General features: G+C 47.4%; 18 non-coding genes across 18 annotated transcripts; all 18 read right to left on the minus strand.

The window, feature by feature from the left end:
- Positions 1 to 77: 77 nt before the first annotated feature.
- On the minus strand, positions 78 to 150 carry Trnaf-gaa (transfer RNA phenylalanine (anticodon GAA)). Its single transcript has one exon. It is a non-coding gene; the product is annotated as a tRNA-Phe (tRNA).
- A 576-nt stretch (positions 151 to 726) lies between these two features.
- Trnas-uga (transfer RNA serine (anticodon UGA)) lies at positions 727 to 808 on the minus strand. The gene has a single exon. It is a non-coding gene; the product is annotated as a tRNA-Ser (tRNA).
- Positions 809 to 1,518: 710 nt separating this feature from the next.
- Positions 1,519 to 1,600, minus strand: Trnas-cga (transfer RNA serine (anticodon CGA)). Its single transcript has one exon. It is a non-coding gene; the product is annotated as a tRNA-Ser (tRNA).
- A 137-nt stretch (positions 1,601 to 1,737) lies between these two features.
- On the minus strand, positions 1,738 to 1,810 carry Trnak-uuu (transfer RNA lysine (anticodon UUU)). The gene has a single exon. It is a non-coding gene; the product is annotated as a tRNA-Lys (tRNA).
- Positions 1,811 to 2,348: 538 nt separating this feature from the next.
- On the minus strand, positions 2,349 to 2,421 carry Trnaf-gaa (transfer RNA phenylalanine (anticodon GAA)). Its single transcript has one exon. It is a non-coding gene; the product is annotated as a tRNA-Phe (tRNA).
- A 576-nt stretch (positions 2,422 to 2,997) lies between these two features.
- Trnas-uga (transfer RNA serine (anticodon UGA)) lies at positions 2,998 to 3,079 on the minus strand. The gene has a single exon. It is a non-coding gene; the product is annotated as a tRNA-Ser (tRNA).
- Positions 3,080 to 3,789: 710 nt separating this feature from the next.
- Positions 3,790 to 3,871, minus strand: Trnas-cga (transfer RNA serine (anticodon CGA)). Its single transcript has one exon. It is a non-coding gene; the product is annotated as a tRNA-Ser (tRNA).
- Positions 3,872 to 4,008: 137 nt separating this feature from the next.
- On the minus strand, positions 4,009 to 4,081 carry Trnak-uuu (transfer RNA lysine (anticodon UUU)). The gene has a single exon. It is a non-coding gene; the product is annotated as a tRNA-Lys (tRNA).
- Positions 4,082 to 4,619: 538 nt separating this feature from the next.
- On the minus strand, positions 4,620 to 4,692 carry Trnaf-gaa (transfer RNA phenylalanine (anticodon GAA)). Its single transcript has one exon. It is a non-coding gene; the product is annotated as a tRNA-Phe (tRNA).
- A 3,999-nt stretch (positions 4,693 to 8,691) lies between these two features.
- Trnas-cga (transfer RNA serine (anticodon CGA)) lies at positions 8,692 to 8,773 on the minus strand. Its single transcript has one exon. It is a non-coding gene; the product is annotated as a tRNA-Ser (tRNA).
- Positions 8,774 to 8,910: 137 nt separating this feature from the next.
- Positions 8,911 to 8,983, minus strand: Trnak-uuu (transfer RNA lysine (anticodon UUU)). Its single transcript has one exon. It is a non-coding gene; the product is annotated as a tRNA-Lys (tRNA).
- Positions 8,984 to 9,521: 538 nt separating this feature from the next.
- Trnaf-gaa (transfer RNA phenylalanine (anticodon GAA)) lies at positions 9,522 to 9,594 on the minus strand. The gene has a single exon. It is a non-coding gene; the product is annotated as a tRNA-Phe (tRNA).
- A 4,011-nt stretch (positions 9,595 to 13,605) lies between these two features.
- On the minus strand, positions 13,606 to 13,687 carry Trnas-cga (transfer RNA serine (anticodon CGA)). Its single transcript has one exon. It is a non-coding gene; the product is annotated as a tRNA-Ser (tRNA).
- A 137-nt stretch (positions 13,688 to 13,824) lies between these two features.
- Trnak-uuu (transfer RNA lysine (anticodon UUU)) lies at positions 13,825 to 13,897 on the minus strand. The gene has a single exon. It is a non-coding gene; the product is annotated as a tRNA-Lys (tRNA).
- A 538-nt stretch (positions 13,898 to 14,435) lies between these two features.
- Positions 14,436 to 14,508, minus strand: Trnaf-gaa (transfer RNA phenylalanine (anticodon GAA)). The gene has a single exon. It is a non-coding gene; the product is annotated as a tRNA-Phe (tRNA).
- Positions 14,509 to 18,519: 4,011 nt separating this feature from the next.
- Trnas-cga (transfer RNA serine (anticodon CGA)) lies at positions 18,520 to 18,601 on the minus strand. The gene has a single exon. It is a non-coding gene; the product is annotated as a tRNA-Ser (tRNA).
- A 137-nt stretch (positions 18,602 to 18,738) lies between these two features.
- Positions 18,739 to 18,811, minus strand: Trnak-uuu (transfer RNA lysine (anticodon UUU)). Its single transcript has one exon. It is a non-coding gene; the product is annotated as a tRNA-Lys (tRNA).
- Positions 18,812 to 19,349: 538 nt separating this feature from the next.
- Trnaf-gaa (transfer RNA phenylalanine (anticodon GAA)) lies at positions 19,350 to 19,422 on the minus strand. Its single transcript has one exon. It is a non-coding gene; the product is annotated as a tRNA-Phe (tRNA).
- Between the last annotated feature and the right edge of the window lie 2,051 nt (positions 19,423 to 21,473).

Genomic DNA, 21,473 nt, shown 5'->3' on the forward strand with positions numbered 1-21,473 from the left:
CATTTTTGTTCTCGGCGGTAGTTACATTATCACAAACTCAGAGCAATTCCATTGGCGTCAGCTTCAAAACGAATGAATGCCGAAACCCGGGATCGAACCAGGGACCTTTAGATCTTCAGTCTAACGCTCTCCCAACTGAGCTATTTCGGCTGACGTTGAACGTCTCTGTTTTGCACGTCTTCGTTGACCTCTGCCCCGTCGCCAATTTCACAGTCATCTTCATCTGATAAGACACAGGGACGCTGAAAGGCGAGCAGCAGATGCAGTGAAGTACCACACACATTTCTTCTGCTTCCATCATCGTAACAAGCAAACACTTCGACTCGATTCATGTAATATTGACTTCGCTGACGCTAGAAAACCTGTGCTATATCGATGCCACGTGCAACTCGTGTGCAAAGAACGAGACACAAGAAGCAGTGAGCCTCTCCAGCGTGTGAGAGGCAGCATCTAGCAGATACACACGGTAAAACATTTGACTTGCGCTAGCTCATAAATTGCTACACGTCATCGTCTGCAAGCTAAAATGGACACATCTGCACTGCCCAGAGAGGTGACACTTGCACTGACACCTGGTGGACGGCTGTGAGACGAGGAGATGAGCTGTGGCTTCTGGGCGCGACTGTAGCGCTGCACCCTGCACATTGCTGGCGATCCACGTGTTTAGTGGAGACGCAACCGCTAGGATGCAGCTGAACGTCCTTCTTCTGAGAGCGAGAAAATTTTCGCAGTCGGCAGGACTCGAACCTACGCTCCCAGAGGGAATCTGATTTCAAGTCAGACGCCTTAGCCACTCGGCCACGACTGCTGGTGGCGGAAATGTCTCCCGACAACGGAAACTGCCATCTTTAGAAGCAATCTGATGGCAGAAAGCGGCGTGGCCTCACTCATTTCTGTAAGGTTTCCATTGGCCGTTTCCAAAATGTAATAATTTTCGCCCAGACAGGGACTTGAACCCAGGACCATTTGATTGAGAACCTACCGCTCTGCCGACTGAGCTATGCGGGCCCACGCACGAGCATTATCGTACAGCTGCGTGGTGTCCGAGTGATTCGCATGTCGTAATTGCTGGCTTATGGCTCCAATGGCGACTTCACCGACTTCCCACTGACGCACCGCTGACGCTACTTTTCTGTCGTCTTAAACGATGGACATACTTCCAAGCAGCTGCGAGATCATAAGAAAAGAAACGCTGCACCACTGCTTTTGCCGCACTCGAATGATTGAATTGCGATTCTTAAAAAGAAATGAATGTTCGCTCTGTCCAACACTTCCAAGCACATCTGTGTACTCACAAACTCGGCGTCGGCGCGAGAAAATGACGGGAGCGCACTCGTGGGCCTGCGACGGCTTTCTGCAGTCCCAGCGTCAGTGCGAGGTGAACCGGTAGCCACAGGAAGCAGCGGCCGTTGCGAAACTCAGTATTCTTAAATTTTCGTCTTGTTGAGAGTGGCGTCATTGGTTTGCATCCGCGTTCACGTGTGTGAAAATATTTGCTGCTCTTTACGCAAAATCGCACGCAGCCGGTAGGACTCGAACCTACGCTCCCAGAGGGAATCTGATTTCGAGTCAGACGCCTTAACCACTCGGCCACGACTGCCGGTAGCGCGAGTTCTGCCGACACATGCAACTGCTACCGTTTAAAGCACTGTGGTGTCAGGAAACGGCGTAGTTGCATTCTTTTCCATAGTGTTTCCACCTCTACTAGACGAATCACTACCAAAGTATTAAAATTTCCGCCCGGACAGGGACTTGAACCCTGGACCCTTAGGTTAAAAGCCTAATGCTCTACCGACTGAGCTATCCGGGCTCACAAGACGTTTGTAAACCTTCCACGATACACAACTGCACATTGACTCATGTCCTTTACTGTTGTGCACTCGCTGCATGGAGCTGTAACTAATAAAACGTCGCCTGGATGCTGTCTACAAACTTATCGTGCTAAGCTCGTAACAGACTATCGAAGAATGCTGACACATGACGCAAGAACAAATTGCAGCAATCGTTACGTCTCATACGTTGGAGCAGAGGATTTACGTGTTCTGTCGACACTCACTGGGCAACTGGAAAATTCACAAGCATTTCGAATGCAATGTTTCCCACGTTTTCGCTCATTTCACGGTTCCGTTGGAGACGTTCTTCACGTCCTGACACAAAAAAGGGAACGCAATAGGTAGGACTTTTTTTTTATTTTCTTGCTTCCCAGGCATTTGCCTACTGTGTTCCTCTTATGGCATGCACTGGACAACCAGAACAGCTACAGGAGGGAGTCATTTTTGTTCTCGGCGGTAGTTACATTATCACAAACTCAGAGCAATTCCATTGGCGTCAGCTTCAAAACGAATGCATGCCGAAACCCGGGATCGAACCAGGGACCTTTAGATCTTCAGTCTAACGCTCTCCCAACTGAGCTATTTCGGCTGACGTTGAACGTCTCTGTTTTGCACGTCTTCGTTGACCTCTGCCCCGTCGCCAATTTCACAGTCATCTTCATCTGATAAGACACAGGGACGCTGAAAGGCGAGCAGCAGATGCAGTGAAGTACCACACACATTTCTTCTGCTTCCATCATCGTAACAAGCAAACACTTCGACTCGATTCATGTAATATTGACTTCGCTGACGCTAGAAAACCTGTGCTATATCGATGCCACGTGCAACTCGTGTGCAAAGAACGAGACACAAGAAGCAGTGAGCCTCTCCAGCGTGTGAGAGGCAGCATCTAGCAGATACACACGGTAAAACATTTGACTTGCGCTAGCTCATAAATTGCTACACGTCATCGTCTGCAAGCTAAAATGGACACATCTGCACTGCCCAGAGAGGTGACACTTGCACTGACACCTGGTGGACGGCTGTGAGACGAGGAGATGAGCTGTGGCTTCTGGGCGCGACTGTAGCGCTGCACCCTGCACATTGCTGGCGATCCACGTGTTTAGTGGAGACGCAACCGCTAGGATGCAGCTGAACGTCCTTCTTCTGAGAGCGAGAAAATTTTCGCAGTCGGCAGGACTCGAACCTACGCTCCCAGAGGGAATCTGATTTCAAGTCAGACGCCTTAGCCACTCGGCCACGACTGCTGGTGGCGGAAATGTCTCCCGACAACGGAAACTGCCATCTTTAGAAGCAATCTGATGGCAGAAAGCGGCGTGGCCTCACTCATTTCTGTAAGGTTTCCATTGGCCGTTTCCAAAATGTAATAATTTTCGCCCAGACAGGGACTTGAACCCAGGACCATTTGATTGAGAACCTACCGCTCTGCCGACTGAGCTATGCGGGCCCACGCACGAGCATTATCGTACAGCTGCGTGGTGTCCGAGTGATTCGCATGTCGTAATTGCTGGCTTATGGCTCCAATGGCGACTTCACCGACTTCCCACTGACGCACCACTGACGCTACTTTTCTGTCGTCTTAAACGATGGACACACTTCCAAGCAGCTGCGAGATCATAAGAAAAGAAACGCTGCACCACTGCTTTTGCCGCACTCGAATGATTGAATTGCGATTCTTAAAAAGAAATGAATGTTCGCTCTGTCCAACACTTCCAAGCACATCTGTGTACTCACAAACTCGGCGTCGGCGCGAGAAAATGACGGGAGCGCACTCGTGGGCCTGCGACGGCTTTCTGCAGTCCCAGCGTCAGTGCGAGGTGAACCGGTAGCCACAGGAAGCAGCGGCCGTTGCGAAACTCAGTATTCTTAAATTTTCGTCTTGTTGAGAGTGGCGTCATTGGTTTGCATCCGCGTTCACGTGTGTGAAAATATTTGCTGCTCTTTACGCAAAATCGCACGCAGCCGGTAGGACTCGAACCTACGCTCCCAGAGGGAATCTGATTTCGAGTCAGACGCCTTAACCACTCGGCCACGACTGCCGGTAGCGCGAGTTCTGCCGACACATGCAACTGCTACCGTTTAAAGCACTGTGGTGTCAGGAAACGGCGTAGTTGCATTCTTTTCCATAGTGTTTCCACCTCTACTAGACGAATCACTACCAAAGTATTAAAATTTCCGCCCGGACAGGGACTTGAACCCTGGACCCTTAGGTTAAAAGCCTAATGCTCTACCGACTGAGCTATCCGGGCTCACAAGACGTTTGTAAACCTTCCACGATACACAACTGCACATTGACTCATGTCCTTTACTGTTGTGCACTCGCTGCATGGAGCTGTAACTAATAAAACGTCGCCTGGATGCTGTCTACAAACTTATCGTGCTAAGCTCGTAACAGACTATCGAAGAATGCTGACACATGACGCAAGAACAAATTGCAGCAATCGTTACGTCTCATACGTTGGAGCAGAGGATTTACGTGTTCTGTCGACACTCACTGGGCAACTGGAAAATTCACAAGCATTTCGAATGCAATGTTTCCCACGTTTTCGCTCATTTCACGGTTCCGTTGGAGACGTTCTTCACGTCCTGACACAAAAAAGGGAACGCAATAGGTAGGACTTTTTTTTTATTTTCTTGCTTCCCAGGCATTTGCCTACTGTGTTCCTCTTATGGCATGCACTGGACAACCAGAACAGCTACAGGAGGGAGTCATTTTTGTTCTCGGCGGTAGTTACATTATCACAAACTCAGAGCAATTCCATTGGCGTCAGCTTCAAAACGAATGCATGCCGAAACCCGGGATCGAACCAGGGACCTTTAGATCTTCAGTCTAACGCTCTCCCAACTGAGCTATTTCGGCTGACGTTGAACGTCTCTGTTTTGCACGTCTTCGTTGACCTCTGCCCCGTCGCCAATTTCACAGTCATCTTCATCTGATAAGACACAGGGACGCTGAAAGGCGAGCAGCAGATGCAGTGAAGTACCACACACATTTCTTCTGCTTCCATCATCGTAACAAGCAAACACTTCGACTCGATTCATGTAATATTGACTTCGCTGACGCTAGAAAACCTGTGCTATATCGATGCCACGTGCAACTCGTGTGCAAAGAACGAGACACAAGAAGCAGTGAGCCTCTCCAGCGTGTGAGAGGCAGCATCTAGCAGATACACACGGTAAAACATTTGACTTGCGCTAGCTCATAAATTGCTACACGTCATCGTCTGCAAGCTAAAATGGACACATCTGCACTGCCCAGAGAGGTGACACTTGCACTGACACCTGGTGGACGGCTGTGAGACGAGGAGATGAGCTGTGGCTTCTGGGCGCGACTGTAGCGCTGCACCCTGCACATTGCTGGCGATCCACGTGTTTAGTGGAGACGCAACCGCTAGGATGCAGCTGAACGTCCTTCTTCTGAGAGCGAGAAAATTTTCGCAGTCGGCAGGACTCGAACCTACGCTCCCAGAGGGAATCTGATTTCAAGTCAGACGCCTTAACCACTTTTTTTTTTTTTTTTTTTATACTCGAACCCACAATCCCCGGTTTAGGAGACCGATGCCTTATCCATTTTTTTTGCCTTATCCATTTTTTTAACGCCTTAACCACTTTTTTTTATCTTTTTTTTTGTCTCCTTGCAGCTCGGTGGAGGCGTGTTGGGCAGGGGTCGAATCCCGAGGCCTGGCCATGACGTCTCCTCCTCCCTGCACTGAAGCACAGTCGCACCAAGACGTAGTAATTGTCCTTGGTTCAGAGTCTTATGATACTTATATGTGGACACGGGGGTCATGATGCGTCGTCTATCCAAACAGGTAAAAGCTTGGCAGGAAGGTAAAAGAACTAAGAACTAGCGAGAATGTCTTCCGTATCATGAAGTGAGATCAGTATGCCCCTATACCGGTGCCATTAATGCATCTGGCGCAGTAATTATCAATAGAAGTGGAAACTTAACCAATCCCCTGCTTTTCGAAAACAATACTAAGCATATTCGCAAAGTCCCTCTTAAGATGTGGGAAAGATTTTTGCGTCCAGTACTCATGAAGCATGTAACCAATAAACGAAATAAAATCGGAAAGACCATCACCATCAACCACTGCAAAAATGTAACGGCCAAGAAGCCACATAATGGTGTTGTTCTTTGTCCGGGGATAAAAAACCGTGTCCGGCCAGCAGAGGATATCAGTTGTAAATGCCGATTCCGAACTCCTGGTGAGTAACGCCAATTGTCGGCGCAGCCAGTACCACATGCGAAGACGGTCAGCGCAGGTAAATCGGTGTGGGAGCGTATCAACACAACCACACGTTTGACAAAGCGGAGAGACACATAAACCTATACGATGAAGTCGTACGTTCGTAGGAATCAGCTGATTAACCACCTTATACCATAGGGAGGCAACAGTTGCTGAATGAACGGGTAAGCTAATATTCGTCCATATGTTACGCCAATTAAAACGGGGATACTGCAAAACAATCGGGTTGGAAGAAAACGACCTGTGCCATTTGGCAAGCAGTGTTCGCGTAGTAAAAACAGGACGACGTTGTAAGTGGAGATCCAGGTAACTAATCTCAATGTAGAAGTCCCGAACATGTCGTAGCTTCGCATTTAGAGACCCTACGTTAATAGGCGGTGACAAGCTCTCAGGACGAACGACATGGAGTAATCGCGAAGTAACAGTCGGGGACTCAGAAAATAAAAGATGGAGGGTTCGCTTAACATAAAGGGCAGCAGCCTTGACACGGACATCGGTGAACGACAAGCCGCCCTCAAGACGCGGCTTCGTAAAAACATCACAACGTAATTTAAAAATGTGCCCCCGCCAAATATATCTGTTAATAAGCTGGACCATTTTTGCACCCTGCATTCGGGGAAGCGGAAACAACTGAGCAACGTAATATACTTTACATAAAACATAAGTGTCTAATACACGCTTTTTTTGCAGTAGCGGTATCGAACGCCATGAGTGTTCGAATAAAACACCTTGAAGCTTGGAAATGGCCACTTGCCAATTTTTTGCAGCCATACGAAGAGGACACCGTTCAAGATAGATACCTAAATGTGTATGGTGTTCAACAGCCATAACCCACGGAATAACCACACGTTCAAAGCCCCGCAAATTCAGGAGTTTGCTTTTACGGGGGTTAATACGAGAACCTGAGGCTGCAGAAAATTTATCTAGTTCCATTTTCAACAGCGGCACTTCTGCGGCGGAACGAAGCAAAACAACCAAATCATCAGCATAAGCTGTTGCTGTCTGGGTAACCCCAGAGATCGTAAGACCACGAAGTGTCGAGTTGAGACGTGTGAGGAGTGGTTGAAGGGAGAGAGCATAAAGGGTCATGGATAAAGGGCTACCTTGCGGGACGCCACGTTTAATATCAATGACCTTCGTCAGCTGGCCATTAATGTCAATCTTAGCAGAAATGCCAGTCGTCATATTCTTAAGTACCAGCAGCGCCTTTTCATTAAAACCGAGTCGGCGCAGCAGAAGCTCTAAAAACGAATGGGACACACGATCAAAAGCCTTACTAAAATCAACAAATAAAAGCGCACAGGAAATATTGGTGACAGCGACAATCGACACAATATCACGATACCCCGCCAGAGGCGTCAAGATGGAGCGCCCCGGAAAGCAGCTTTGACAAGGAGTTATCACAGGTGTAAGCAAGAGGGATAGACGTGCATTAACAGCCCTAGCAGCCGTCTTATAATCAAAATTTAAAAGGGTTAAAGGACGAAAGTCACTAGCTGTCTTCAAACCAGCAGCTTTCGGTATCAGGACAACCGTACCTCTCTTGAAATCGGCTGGAATTGAGCCACCATTCAAAATTTCATTTACTATATCCGTAAAAACAGGCCCTATAATAGGCCAAAAGCGAACAAAAAACTCCTTAGGAAGGCCATCCGGACCAGGAGATTTGTGAGATGGTGAACAAGCAATAAAAGCTGAAATTTCGTCTGCAGTAAAAGGAGCTAAAAATTCCGTATTATGGTCCTCTGTTAAAACTGATGGGATAGCAGTTAAAATCTCGTCATTATCAACCGGATCAGAATCAGCCACAGCATATAAGGTCTCATAGTAGCAGGTAAGTTCATGGGTTATTTGATTCTGTAAGGTAAGCCGGCGACCATCAGCTGCCATTAACCACTCGGCCACGACTGCCTGTGGCAATATCGACTTCCGACAAGTGAAAGTGACATCTTTAGAAGCAATCCGATGGCAGAAAGCGGCGTGGCCTCACTCTTTTCTCTAGTGTTTCCATTGCCAGCACATTAGCCGTTACGAAAGTGTATTAATTTTCGCCCAGACAGGGGCTTCAACCCAACACCCTTTGGTTGAAAACCTAACGCTCTACCGACTGAGCTACCGTACAGCTGCGTGGTGTGCGAGTGATTCACATGTCGTAATTACTGGCTTATGGCTCCAATGGCGACTTCACCGACTTCCCACTGACGCACCGCTGACGCTGCTTTTCTGTCGTCTTAAGCGGTGGACATACTTGCAAGTAGCTGCGAGATCTTAACAAAAGAAACGCTGCACCATTGCTTTTGCCGCACTCGAATGACTGAATTTCGATTCTTAAAAAGAAATGAATGTTCGCTCTGTCCAACACTTCCAAGCACATCTGTGTACTCACAAACTCGGCGTCGGCGCGAGAAAATGACGGGAGCGCACTCGTGGGCCTGCGACGGCTTTCTGCAGTCCCAGCGTCAGTGCGAGGTGAACCGGTAGCCACAGGAAGCAGCGGCCGTTGCGAAACTCAGTATTCTTAAATTTTCGTCTTGTTGAGAGTGGCGTCATTGGTTTGCATCCGCGTTCACGTGTGTGAAAATATTTGCTGCTCTTTACGCAAAATCGCACGCAGCCGGTAGGACTCGAACCTACGCTCCCAGAGGGAATCTGATTTCGAGTCAGACGCCTTAACCACTCGGCCACGACTGCCGGTAGCGCGAGTTCTGCCGACACATGCAACTGCTACCGTTTAAAGCACTGTGGTGTCAGGAAACGGCGTAGTTGCATTCTTTTCCGTAGTGTTTCCACCTCTACTAGACGAATCACTACCAAAGTATTAAAATTTCCGCCCGGACAGGGACTTGAACCCTGGACCCTTAGGTTAAAAGCCTAATGCTCTACCGACTGAGCTATCCGGGCTCACAAGACGTTTGTAAACCTTCCACGATACACAACTGCACATTGACTCATGTCCTTTACTGTTGTGCACTCGCTGCATGGAGCTGTAACTAATAAAACGTCGCCTGGATGCTGTCTACAAACTTATCGTGCTAAGCTCGTAACAGACTATCGAAGAATGCTGACACATGACGCAAGAACAAATTGCAGCAATCGTTACGTCTCATACGTTGGAGCAGAGGATTTACGTGTTCTGTCGACACTCACTGGGCAACTGGAAAATTCACAAGCATTTCGAATGCAATGTTTCCCACGTTTTCGCTCATTTCACGGTTCCGTTGGAGACGTTCTTCACGTCCTGACACAAAAAAGGGAACGCAATAGGTAGGACTTTTTTTTTATTTTCTTGCTTCCCAGGCATTTGCCTACTGTGTTCCTCTTATGGCATGCACTGGACAACCAGAACAGCTACAGGAGGGAGTCATTTTTGTTCTCGGCGGTAGTTACATTATCACAAACTCAGAGCAATTCCATTGGCGTCAGCTTCAAAACGAATGCATGCCGAAACCCGGGATCGAACCAGGGACCTTTAGATCTTCAGTCTAACGCTCTCCCAACTGAGCTATTTCGGCTGACGTTGAACGTCTCTGTTTTGCACGTCTTCGTTGACCTCTGCCCCGTCGCCAATTTCACAGTCATCTTCATCTGATAAGACACAGGGACGCTGAAAGGCGAGCAGCAGATGCAGTGAAGTACCACACACATTTCTTCTGCTTCCATCATCGTAACAAGCAAACACTTCGACTCGATTCATGTAATATTGACTTCGCTGACGCTAGAAAACCTGTGCTATATCGATGCCACGTGCAACTCGTGTGCAAAGAACGAGACACAAGAAGCAGTGAGCCTCTCCAGCGTGTGAGAGGCAGCATCTAGCAGATACACACGGTAAAACATTTGACTTGCGCTAGCTCATAAATTGCTACACGTCATCGTCTGCAAGCTAAAATGGACACATCTGCACTGCCCAGAGAGGTGACACTTGCACTGACACCTGGTGGACGGCTGTGAGACGAGGAGATGAGCTGTGGCTTCTGGGCGCGACTGTAGCGCTGCACCCTGCACATTGCTGGCGATCCACGTGTTTAGTGGAGACGCAACCGCTAGGATGCAGCTGAACGTCCTTCTTCTGAGAGCGAGAAAATTTTCGCAGTCGGCAGGACTCGAACCTACGCTCCCAGAGGGAATCTGATTTCAAGTCAGACGCCTTAACCACTTTTTTTTTTTTTTTTTTTTTTTTATACTCGAACCCACAATCCCCGGTTTAGGAGACCGATGCCTTATCCATTTTTTTTTTTTGCCTTATCCATTTTTTTTTAACGCCTTAACCACTTTTTTTTTATCTTTTTTTTTGTCTCCTTGCAGCTCGGTGGAGGCGTGTTGGGCAGGGGTCGAATCCCGAGGCCTGGCCATGACGTCTCCTCCTCCCTGCACTGAAGCACAGTCGCACCAAGACGTAGTAATTGTCCTTGGTTCAGAGTCTTATGATACTTATATGTGGACACGGGGGTCATGATGCGTCGTCTATCCAAACAGGTAAAAGCTTGGCAGGAAGGTAAAAGAACTAAGAACTAGCGAGAATGTCTTCCGTATCATGAAGTGAGATCAGTATGCCCCTATACCGGTGCCATTAATGCATCTGGCGCAGTAATTATCAATAGAAGTGGAAACTTAACCAATCCCCTGCTTTTCGAAAACAATACTAAGCATATTCGCAAAGTCCCTCTTAAGATGTGGGAAAGATTTTTGCGTCCAGTACTCATGAAGCATGTAACCAATAAACGAAATAAAATCGGAAAGACCATCACCATCAACCACTGCAAAAATGTAACGGCCAAGAAGCCACATAATGGTGTTGTTCTTTGTCCGGGGATAAAAAACCGTGTCCGGCCAGCAGAGGATATCAGTTGTAAATGCCGATTCCGAACTCCTGGTGAGTAACGCCAATTGTCGGCGCAGCCAGTACCACATGCGAAGACGGTCAGCGCAGGTAAATCGGTGTGGGAGCGTATCAACACAACCACACGTTTGACAAAGCGGAGAGACACATAAACCTATACGATGAAGTCGTACGTTCGTAGGAATCAGCTGATTAACCACCTTATACCATAGGGAGGCAACAGTTGCTGAATGAACGGGTAAGCTAATATTCGTCCATATGTTACGCCAATTAAAATGGGGATACTGCAAAACAATGGGGGTGGAAGAAAACGACCTGTGCCATTTGGCAAGCAGTGTTCGCGTAGTAAAAACAGGACGACGTTGTAAGTGGAGATCCAGGTAACTAATCTCAATGTAGAAGTCCCGAACATGTCGTAGCTTCGCATTTAGAGACCCTACGTTAATAGGCGGTGACAAGCTCTCAGGACGAACGACATGGAGTAATCGCGAAGTAACAGTCGGGGACTCAGAAAATAAAAGATGGAGGGTTCGCTTAACATAAAGGGCAGCAGCCTTGACACGGACATCGGTGAACGACAAGCCGCCCTCAAGACGCGGCTTCGTAAAAACATCACAACGTAATTTAAAAATGTGCCCCCGCCAAATATATCTGTTAATAAGCTGGACCATTTTTGCACCCTGCATTCGGGGAAGCGGAAACAACTGAGCAACGTAATATACTTTACATAAAACATAAGTGTCTAATACACGCTTTTTTTGCAGTAGCGGTATCGAACGCCATGAGTGTTCGAATAAAACACCTTGAAGCTTGGAAATGGCCACTTGCCAATTTTTTGCAGCCATACGAAGAGGACACCGTTCAAGATAGATACCTAAATGTGTATGGTGTTCAACAGCCATAACCCACGGAATAACCACACGTTCAAAGCCCCGCAAATTCAGGAGTTTGCTTTTACGGGGGTTAATACGAGAACCTGAGGCTGCAGAAAATTTATCTAGTTCCATTTTCAACAGCGGCACTTCTGCGGCGGAACGAAGCAAAACAACCAAATCATCAGCATAAGCTGTTGCTGTCTGGGTAACCCCAGAGATCGTAAGACCACGAAGTGTCGAGTTGAGACGTGTGAGGAGTGGTTGAAGGGAGAGAGCATAAAGGGTCATGGATAAAGGGCTACCTTGCGGGACGCCACGTTTAATATCAATGACCTTCGTCAGCTGGCCATTAATGTCAATCTTAGCAGAAATGCCAGTCGTCATATTCTTAAGTACCAGCAGCGCCTTTTCATTAAAACCGAGTCGGCGCAGCAGAAGCTCTAAAAACGAATGGGACACACGATCAAAAGCCTTACTAAAATCAACAAATAAAAGCGCACAGGAAATATTGGTGACAGCGACAATCGACACAATATCACGATACCCCGCCAGAGGCGTCAAGATGGAGCGCCCCGGAAAGCAGCTTTGACAAGGAGTTATCACAGGTGTAAGCAAGAGGGATAGACGTGCATTAACAGCCCTAGCAGCCGTCTTATAATCAAAATTTAAAAGGGTTAAAGGACGAAAGTCACTAGCTGTCTTCAAACCAGCAGCTTTCGGTATCAGGACAACCGTACCTCTCTTGAAATCGGCTGGAATTGAGCCACCATTCAAAATTTCATTTACTATATCCGTAAAAACAGGCCCTATAATAGGCCAAAAGCGAACAAAAAACTCCTTAGGAAGGCCATCCGGACCAGGAGATTTGTGAGATGGTGAACAAGCAATAAAAGCTGAAATTTCGTCTGCAGTAAAAGGAGCTAAAAATTCCGTATTATGGTCCTCTGTTAAAACTGATGGGATAGCAGTTAAAATCTCGTCATTATCAACCGGATCAGAATCAGCCACAGCATATAAGGTCTCATAGTAGCAGGTAAGTTCATGGGTTATTTGATTCTGTAAGGTAAGCCGGCGACCATCAGCTGCCATTAACCACTCGGCCACGACTGCCTGTGGCAATATCGACTTCCGACAAGTGAAAGTGACATCTTTAGAAGCAATCCGATGGCAGAAAGCGGCGTGGCCTCACTCTTTTCTCTAGTGTTTCCATTGCCAGCACATTAGCCGTTACGAAAGTGTATTAATTTTCGCCCAGACAGGGGCTTCAACCCAACACCCTTTGGTTGAAAACCTAACGCTCTACCGACTGAGCTACCGTACAGCTGCGTGGTGTGCGAGTGATTCACATGTCGTAATTACTGGCTTATGGCTCCAATGGCGACTTCACCGACTTCCCACTGACGCACCGCTGACGCTGCTTTTCTGTCGTCTTAAGCGGTGGACATACTTGCAAGTAGCTGCGAGATCTTAACAAAAGAAACGCTGCACCATTGCTTTTGCCGCACTCGAATGACTGAATTTCGATTCTTAAAAAGAAATGAATGTTCGCTCTGTCCAACACTTCCAAGCACATCTGTGTACTCACAAACTCGGCGTCGGCGCGAGAAAATGACGGGAGCGCACTCGTGGGCCTGCGACGGCTTTCTGCAGTCCCAGCGTCAGTGCGAGGTGAACCGGTAGCCACAGGAAGCAGCGGCCGTTGCGAAACTCAGTATTCTTAAATTTTCGTCTTGTTGAGAGTGGCGTCATTGGTTTGCATCCGCGTTCACGTGTGTGAAAATATTTGCTGCTCTTTACGCAAAATCGCACGCAGCCGGTAGGACTCGAACCTACGCTCCCAGAGGGAATCTGATTTCGAGTCAGACGCCTTAACCACTCGGCCACGACTGCCGGTAGCGCGAGTTCTGCCGACACATGCAACTGCTACCGTTTAAAGCACTGTGGTGTCAGGAAACGGCGTAGTTGCATTCTTTTCCGTAGTGTTTCCACCTCTACTAGACGAATCACTACCAAAGTATTAAAATTTCCGCCCGGACAGGGACTTGAACCCTGGACCCTTAGGTTAAAAGCCTAATGCTCTACCGACTGAGCTATCCGGGCTCACAAGACGTTTGTAAACCTTCCACGATACACAACTGCACATTGACTCATGTCCTTTACTGTTGTGCACTCGCTGCATGGAGCTGTAACTAATAAAACGTCGCCTGGATGCTGTCTACAAACTTATCGTGCTAAGCTCGTAACAGACTATCGAAGAATGCTGACACATGACGCAAGAACAAATTGCAGCAATCGTTACGTCTCATACGTTGGAGCAGAGGATTTACGTGTTCTGTCGACACTCACTGGGCAACTGGAAAATTCACAAGCATTTCGAATGCAATGTTTCCCACGTTTTCGCTCATTTCACGGTTCCGTTGGAGACGTTCTTCACGTCCTGACACAAAAAAGGGAACGCAATAGGTAGGACTTTTTTTTTATTTTCTTGCTTCCCAGGCATTTGCCTACTGTGTTCCTCTTATGGCATGCACTGGACAACCAGAACAGCTACAGGAGGGAGTCATTTTTGTTCTCGGCGGTAGTTACATTATCACAAACTCAGAGCAATTCCATTGGCGTCAGCTTCAAAACGAATGCATGCCGAAACCCGGGATCGAACCAGGGACCTTTAGATCTTCAGTCTAACGCTCTCCCAACTGAGCTATTTCGGCTGACGTTGAACGTCTCTGTTTTGCACGTCTTCGTTGACCTCTGCCCCGTCGCCAATTTCACAGTCATCTTCATCTGATAAGACACAGGGACGCTGAAAGGCGAGCAGCAGATGCAGTGAAGTACCACACACATTTCTTCTGCTTCCATCATCGTAACAAGCAAACACTTCGACTCGATTCATGTAATATTGACTTCGCTGACGCTAGAAAACCTGTGCTATATCGATGCCACGTGCAACTCGTGTGCAAAGAACGAGACACAAGAAGCAGTGAGCCTCTCCAGCGTGTGAGAGGCAGCATCTAGCAGATACACACGGTAAAACATTTGACTTGCGCTAGCTCATAAATTGCTACACGTCATCGTCTGCAAGCTAAAATGGACACATCTGCACTGCCCAGAGAGGTGACACTTGCACTGACACCTGGTGGACGGCTGTGAGACGAGGAGATGAGCTGTGGCTTCTGGGCGCGACTGTAGCGCTGCACCCTGCACATTGCTGGCGATCCACGTGTTTAGTGGAGACGCAACCGCTAGGATGCAGCTGAACGTCCTTCTTCTGAGAGCGAGAAAATTTTCGCAGTCGGCAGGACTCGAACCTACGCTCCCAGAGGGAATCTGATTTCAAGTCAGACGCCTTAACCACTTTTTTTTTTTTTTTTTTTTTTTTATACTCGAACCCACAATCCCCGGTTTAGGAGACCGATGCCTTATCCATTTTTTTTTTTTGCCTTATCCATTTTTTTTTAACGCCTTAACCACTTTTTTTTTATCTTTTTTTTTGTCTCCTTGCAGCTCGGTGGAGGCGTGTTGGGCAGGGGTCGAATCCCGAGGCCTGGCCATGACGTCTCCTCCTCCCTGCACTGAAGCACAGTCGCACCAAGACGTAGTAATTGTCCTTGGTTCAGAGTCTTATGATACTTATATGTGGACACGGGGGTCATGATGCGTCGTCTATCCAAACAGGTAAAAGCTTGGCAGGAAGGTAAAAGAACTAAGAACTAGCGAGAATGTCTTCCGTATCATGAAGTGAGATCAGTATGCCCCTATACCGGTGCCATTAATGCATCTGGCGCAGTAATTATCAATAGAAGTGGAAACTTAACCAATCCCCTGCTTTTCGAAAACAATACTAAGCATATTCGCAAAGTCCCTCTTAAGATGTGGGAAAGATTTTTGCGTCCAGTACTCATGAAGCATGTAACCAATAAACGAAATAAAATCGGAAAGACCATCACCATCAACCACTGCAAAAATGTAACGGCCAAGAAGCCACATAATGGTGTTGTTCTTTGTCCGGGGATAAAAAACCGTGTCCGGCCAGCAGAGGATATCAGTTGTAAATGCCGATTCCGAACTCCTGGTGAGTAACGCCAATTGTCGGCGCAGCCAGTACCACATGCGAAGACGGTCAGCGCAGGTAAATCGGTGTGGGAGCGTATCAACACAACCACACGTTTGACAAAGCGGAGAGACACATAAACCTATACGATGAAGTCGTACGTTCGTAGGAATCAGCTGATTAACCACCTTATACCATAGGGAGGCAACAGTTGCTGAATGAACGGGTAAGCTAATATTCGTCCATATGTTACGCCAATTAAAATGGGGATACTGCAAAACAATGGGGGTGGAAGAAAACGACCTGTGCCATTTGGCAAGCAGTGTTCGCGTAGTAAAAACAGGACGACGTTGTAAGTGGAGATCCAGGTAACTAATCTCAATGTAGAAGTCCCGAACATGTCGTAGCTTCGCATTTAGAGACCCTACGTTAATAGGCGGTGACAAGCTCTCAGGACGAACGACATGGAGTAATCGCGAAGTAACAGTCGGGGACTCAGAAAATAAAAGATGGAGGGTTCGCTTAACATAAAGGGCAGCAGCCTTGACACGGACATCGGTGAACGACAAGCCGCCCTCAAGACGCGGCTTCGTAAAAACATCACAACGTAATTTAAAAATGTGCCCCCGCCAAATATATCTGTTAATAAGCTGGACCATTTTTGCACCCTGCATTCGGGGAAGCGGAAACAACTGAGCAACGTAATATACTTTACATAAAACATAAGTGTCTAATACACGCTTTTTTTGCAGTAGCGGTATCGAACGCCATGAGTGTTCGAATAAAACACCTTGAAGCTTGGAAATGGCCACTTGCCAATTTTTTGCAGCCATACGAAGAGGACACCGTTCAAGATAGATACCTAAATGTGTATGGTGTTCAACAGCCATAACCCACGGAATAACCACACGTTCAAAGCCCCGCAAATTCAGGAGTTTGCTTTTACGGGGGTTAATACGAGAACCTGAGGCTGCAGAAAATTTATCTAGTTCCATTTTCAACAGCGGCACTTCTGCGGCGGAACGAAGCAAAACAACCAAATCATCAGCATAAGCTGTTGCTGTCTGGGTAACCCCAGAGATCGTAAGACCACGAAGTGTCGAGTTGAGACGTGTGAGGAGTGGTTGAAGGGAGAGAGCATAAAGGGTCATGGATAAAGGGCTACCTTGCGGGACGCCACGTTTAATATCAATGACCTTCGTCAGCTGGCCATTAATGTCAATCTTAGCAGAAATGCCAGTCGTCATATTCTTAAGTACCAGCAGCGCCTTTTCATTAAAACCGAGTCGGCGCAGCAGAAGCTCTAAAAACGAATGGGACACACGATCAAAAGCCTTACTAAAATCAACAAATAAAAGCGCACAGGAAATATTGGTGACAGCGACAATCGACACAATATCACGATACCCCGCCAGAGGCGTCAAGATGGAGCGCCCCGGAAAGCAGCTTTGACAAGGAGTTATCACAGGTGTAAGCAAGAGGGATAGACGTGCATTAACAGCCCTAGCAGCCGTCTTATAATCAAAATTTAAAAGGGTTAAAGGACGAAAGTCACTAGCTGTCTTCAAACCAGCAGCTTTCGGTATCAGGACAACCGTACCTCTCTTGAAATCGGCTGGAATTGAGCCACCATTCAAAATTTCATTTACTATATCCGTAAAAACAGGCCCTATAATAGGCCAAAAGCGAACAAAAAACTCCTTAGGAAGGCCATCCGGACCAGGAGATTTGTGAGATGGTGAACAAGCAATAAAAGCTGAAATTTCGTCTGCAGTAAAAGGAGCTAAAAATTCCGTATTATGGTCCTCTGTTAAAACTGATGGGATAGCAGTTAAAATCTCGTCATTATCAACCGGATCAGAATCAGCCACAGCATATAAGGTCTCATAGTAGCAGGTAAGTTCATGGGTTATTTGATTCTGTAAGGTAAGCCGGCGACCATCAGCTGCCATTAACCACTCGGCCACGACTGCCTGTGGCAATATCGACTTCCGACAAGTGAAAGTGACATCTTTAGAAGCAATCCGATGGCAGAAAGCGGCGTGGCCTCACTCTTTTCTCTAGTGTTTCCATTGCCAGCACATTAGCCGTTACGAAAGTGTATTAATTTTCGCCCAGACAGGGGCTTCAACCCAACACCCTTTGGTTGAAAACCTAACGCTCTACCGACTGAGCTACCGTACAGCTGCGTGGTGTGCGAGTGATTCACATGTCGTAATTACTGGCTTATGGCTCCAATGGCGACTTCACCGACTTCCCACTGACGCACCGCTGACGCTGCTTTTCTGTCGTCTTAAGCGGTGGACATACTTGCAAGTAGCTGCGAGATCTTAACAAAAGAAACGCTGCACCATTGCTTTTGCCGCACTCGAATGACTGAATTTCGATTCTTAAAAAGAAATGAATGTTCGCTCTGTCCAACACTTCCAAGCACATCTGTGTACTCACAAACTCGGCGTCGGCGCGAGAAAATGACGGGAGCGCACTCGTGGGCCTGCGACGGCTTTCTGCAGTCCCAGCGTCAGTGCGAGGTGAACCGGTAGCCACAGGAAGCAGCGGCCGTTGCGAAACTCAGTATTCTTAAATTTTCGTCTTGTTGAGAGTGGCGTCATTGGTTTGCATCCGCGTTCACGTGTGTGAAAATATTTGCTGCTCTTTACGCAAAATCGCACGCAGCCGGTAGGACTCGAACCTACGCTCCCAGAGGGAATCTGATTTCGAGTCAGACGCCTTAACCACTCGGCCACGACTGCCGGTAGCGCGAGTTCTGCCGACACATGCAACTGCTACCGTTTAAAGCACTGTGGTGTCAGGAAACGGCGTAGTTGCATTCTTTTCCGTAGTGTTTCCACCTCTACTAGACGAATTACTACCAAAGTATTAAAATTTCCGCCCGGACAGGGACTTGAACCCTGGACCCTTAGGTTAAAAGCCTAATGCTCTACCGACTGAGCTATCCGGGCTCACAAGACGTTTGTAAACCTTCCACGATACACAACTGCACATTGACTCATGTCCTTTACTGTTGTGCACTCGCTGCATGGAGCTGTAACTAATAAAACGTCGCCTGGATGCTGTCTACAAACTTATCGTGCTAAGCTCGTAACAGACTATCGAAGAATGCTGACACATGACGCAAGAACAAATTGCAGCAATCGTTACGTCTCATACGTTGGAGCAGAGGATTTACGTGTTCTGTCGACACTCACTGGGCAACTGGAAAATTCACAAGCATTTCGAATGCAATGTTTCCCACGTTTTCGCTCATTTCACGGTTCCGTTGGAGACGTTCTTCACGTCCTGACACAAAAAAGGGAACGCAATAGGTAGGACTTTTTTTTTATTTTCTTGCTTCCCAGGCATTTGCCTACTGTGTTCCTCTTATGGCATGCACTGGACAACCAGAACAGCTACAGGAGGGAGTCATTTTTGTTCTCGGCGGTAGTTACATTATCACAAACTCAGAGCAATTCCATTGGCGTCAGCTTCAAAACGAATGCATGCCGAAACCCGGGATCGAACCAGGGACCTTTAGATCTTCAGTCTAACGCTCTCCCAACTGAGCTATTTCGGCTGACGTTGAACGTCTCTGTTTTGCACGTCTTCGTTGACCTCTGCCCCGTCGCCAATTTCACAGTCATCTTCATCTGATAAGACACAGGGACGCTGAAAGGCGAGCAGCAGATGCAGTGAAGTACCACACACATTTCTTCTGCTTCCATCATCGTAACAAGCAAACACTTCGACTCGATTCATGTAATATTGACTTCGCTGACGCTAGAAAACCTGTGCTATATCGATGCCACGTGCAACTCGTGTGCAAAGAACGAGACACAAGAAGCAGTGAGCCTCTCCAGCGTGTGAGAGGCAGCATCTAGCAGATACACACGGTAAAACATTTGACTTGCGCTAGCTCATAAATTGCTACACGTCATCGTCTGCAAGCTAAAATGGACACATCTGCACTGCCCAGAGAGGTGACACTTGCACTGACACCTGGTGGACGGCTGTGAGACGAGGAGATGAGCTGTGGCTTCTGGGCGCGACTGTAGCGCTGCACCCTGCACATTGCTGGCGATCCACGTGTTTAGTGGAGACGCAACCGCTAGGATGCAGCTGAACGTCCTTCTTCTGAGAGCGAGAAAATTTTCGCAGTCGGCAGGACTCGAACCTACGCTCCCAGAGGGAATCTGATTTCAAGTCAGACGCCTTAACCACTTTTTTTTTTTTTTTTTTTTTTTTTATACTCGAACCCACAATCCCCGGTTTAGGAGACCGATGCCTTATCCATTTTTTTTTTTTTGCCTTATCCATTTTTTTTTAACGCCTTAACCACTTTTTTTTTATCTTTTTTTTTGTCTCCTTGCAGCTCGGTGGAGGCGTGTTGGGCAGGGGTCGAATCCCGAGGCCTGGCCATGACGTCTCCTCCTCCCTGCACTGAAGCACAGTCGCACCAAGACGTAGTAATTGTCCTTGGTTCAGAGTCTTATGATACTTATATGTGGACACGGGGGTCATGATGCGTCGTCTATCCAAACAGGTAAAAGCTTGGCAGGAAGGTAAAAGAACTAAGAACTAGCGAGAATGTCTTCCGTATCATGAAGCGAGATCAGTATGCCCCTATACCGGTGCCATTAATGCATCTGGCGCAGTAATTATCAATAGAAGTGGAAACTTAACCAATCCCCTGCTTTTCGAAAACAATACTAAGCATATTCGCAAAGTCCCTCTTAAGATGTGGGAAAGATTTTTGCGTCCAGTACTCATGAAGCATGTAACCAATAAACGAAATAAAATCGGAAAGACCATCACCATCAACCACTGCAAAAATGTAACGGCCAAGAAGCCACATAATGGTGTTGTTCTTTGTCCGGGGATAAAAAACCGTGTCCGGCCAGCAGAGGATATCAGTTGTAAATGCCGATTCCGAACTCCTGGTGAGTAACGCCAATTGTCGGCGCAGCCAGTACCACATGCGAAGACGGTCAGCGCAGGTAAATCGGTGTGGGAGCGTATCAACACAACCACACGTTTGACAAAGCGGAGAGACACATAAACCTATACGATGAAGTCGTACGTTCGTAGGAATCAGCTGATTAACCACCTTATACCATAGGGAGGCAACAGTTGCTGAATGAACGGGTAAGCTAATATTCGTCCATATGTTACGCCAATTAAAACGGGGATACTGCAAAACAATCGGGTTGGAAGAAAACGACCTGTGCCATTTGGCAAGCAGTGTTCGCGTAGTAAAAACAGGACGACGTTGTAAGTGGAGATCCAGGTAACTAATCTCAATGTAGAAGTCCCGAACATGTCGTAGCTTCGCATTTAGAGACCCTACGTTAATAGGCGGTGACAAGCTCTCAGGACGAACGACATGGAGTAATCGCGAAGTAACAGTCGGGGACTCAGAAAATAAAAGATGGAGGGTTCGCTTAACATAAAGGGCAGCAGCCTTGACACGGACATCGGTGAACGACAAGCCGCCCTCAAGACGCGGCTTCGTAAAAACATCACAACGTAATTTAAAAATGTGCCCCCGCCAAATATATCTGTTAATAAGCTGGACCATTTTTGCACCCTGCATTCGGGGAAGCGGAAACAACTGAGCAACGTAATATA

The sequence above is a fragment of the Schistocerca nitens genome, unplaced genomic scaffold, assembly GCF_023898315.1.
Source record: "Schistocerca nitens isolate TAMUIC-IGC-003100 unplaced genomic scaffold, iqSchNite1.1 HiC_scaffold_385, whole genome shotgun sequence".
In the NCBI taxonomy this organism is placed as follows: Eukaryota; Metazoa; Arthropoda; class Insecta; order Orthoptera; family Acrididae; genus Schistocerca; species Schistocerca nitens.